The sequence below is a fragment of the Phyllobates terribilis genome, unplaced genomic scaffold (assembly GCF_046119375.1).
Source record: "Phyllobates terribilis strain yellow unplaced genomic scaffold, ASM4611937v1 Scaffold_47__1_contigs__length_9908305, whole genome shotgun sequence".
Taxonomy (NCBI): domain Eukaryota; kingdom Metazoa; phylum Chordata; class Amphibia; order Anura; family Dendrobatidae; genus Phyllobates; species Phyllobates terribilis.
In genome coordinates this window covers 2,888,547-2,890,900 of record NW_027362807.1, presented here as the reverse complement: position 1 = coordinate 2,890,900, position 2,354 = coordinate 2,888,547, and positions in this window count along the sequence as shown.

The window sequence follows — 2,354 nt, the reverse complement described above, 5'->3', positions numbered from 1 at the left end:
ACCCTATGAATGAGAAGAATTCGGGACAATCTTTGTGACTCTGACAATGAAAGTTTCGGCGTCAAAATCCAGTATTTCCCCCATTGCTCCTCAGATAAGGGACCCACATCCTCCTCCCATTTTGTCTTAACCATCAAAGGATATTTATCCAAATGTAACATAGTGAGATGTAGGTTTCCATGTAAGCAAGTGATGGCTTATTAAGGAAAAGTCTCTACAACTATATGTATTGTGTAAAGGAGAATAATACGTACAATCCTTTAAGTCTGGATGTAGTATCCTCCATACATCGACCAGTTGGAAAGAAAAGAGCATGTTTAGCAAAGCTTTTGATTGTGATTTAGATTGGTGATTCCGGTGCAGGGATGCATCTAAAGAAGGATCCAAGACAAAATTTAAGTCACCTCCAATGATGATAAGGTCCTTAGCAAAAAGTAAGTATTGACGGCCTGTCTTAATTTGGTCACAATTTGGGACATAGTTTACCAAAGTCAAAATTTTGGAGTAGAGATCTTAAACACATACCTCCTCTCCGTGTCAGAGTGTTTCTACAATAGTATGCGGCAGTGATATGTGCCGGCCTATACTCAGCACCTTAGACTTCGAAACAGCATTTTTCTGGGACGCCAAGATGAATAATATCTGTTAGAAAACTGAGGTACAGTATATGATCGCCTCTAAAGTGTGACTCCTGAAGAAAGAGAAAATGTACGTGTTGTTTATGCCTACGATAAAACACTTGAGCTCCTTTCTCTGGAACATTAAGTCCTCTGACATTTAATGAGCAAGTTTTCAGTTGTCATATTACAGTTATATGAAAAAGTTTGGGCACCCCTATTAATCTTAAGATTTTATAAAAATTGGTGTTTTTTCAACAGCTATTTCAGTTTGATATATGTAATAACTGTTGGACACAGTAATGTTTCTGCCTTGAAATGAGGTTTATTGTACTAACAGAAAATGTGCAATCTGCATTCAAACAAAATTTGACAGGTGCATAAGTATGGGCACCCTTATCATTTTCTTGTTTTAAATACTCCTACCTACTTTTTACTGACTTACTAAAGCACTTTTTTTGGTTTTGTAACCTCATTGAGCTTGGAACTTCATAGCCAGGTGTATGCAATCATGAGAAAAGCTACTTAAAGTGGCCACTTGCAAGTTGTTCTCCTGTTTGAATCTCCTCAAAACAACTGTAAAATGATCTGAAAACAAAGATTATTCAACATAGTTGTTCAGGGGAAGGATACAAAAAGCTGTCTCAGAGATTTAACCTGTCAGTTTCCACTGTGAGGAACATAGTAAGGAAATGGAATAACACAGGGACAGTTCTTGTTAAGGCCAGAAGTGGCAGGCCAAGAAAAACATCAGAAAGGCAGAGAAGAAGAATGGTGAGATCAGTCAAGGACAATCCTCAGACCACCTCCAGAGAGCTGCAGCATCAACGTGCTGCAGATGGTGTCACTGTGCATCGGTCAACTATACAACGCACTTTGCACAAGGAGAAGCTGTATGGGAGAGTGATGCGAAAGAAGCCGTTTCTGCAAGCACACCACAAACAGAGTCGGCTGAGGTATGCAAAAGCACATTTGGAGAAGCCAATTTCTTTTTGGAAGAAGGTCCTGTGGACTGATGAAACCAAGATTGAGTTGTTTGGTCATACAAAAAGGCGTTATGCATGGCGGCAAAAAAACACAGCATTCCAAGAAAAACACTTGCTACCCACAGTAAAATTTGGTGGAGGTTCCATCATGCTTTGGGGCCGTGTGGCCAATGCCGGCACCGGGAATCTTGTTAAAGTTGAAGGACGCAAGGATTCCACTCGGTATCAGCAGATTCTGGACAATAATGTTCAAGAATCAGTGACAAAATTGAAGTTACACAGGGGATGGATCTTTCAGCAAGACAATGATCCAAAACACCGCTCCAAATCTACTCAGGCATTCATGCAGAGGAACAATTACAATGTTCTGGAATGGCCATCCCAGTCCCCAGACCTGAATATCATCGAACATTTGTGGGATCAGTTGAAGAGGGCTGTCCATGCTCGGTGACCATCAAACTTAACTGAACTGGAATTGTTTTGTAAAGAGGAATGGTCAAAAATACCTACATCCAGGATCCAGGAAATCATTAAAAGCTACAGGAAGCGACTAGAGGCTGTTATTTTTGAAAAAGGAGGATCTACTAAATATTAATGTCACTTTTCAGGTGAGGTGCCCATACTTATGCACCTGTCAAATTTTGTTTGAATGCAGATTGCACATTTTCTGTTAGTACAATAAACCTCATTTCAAGGCAGAAACATTACTGTGTCCAACAGTTATTACATATATCAAACTGAAATAGCTGTT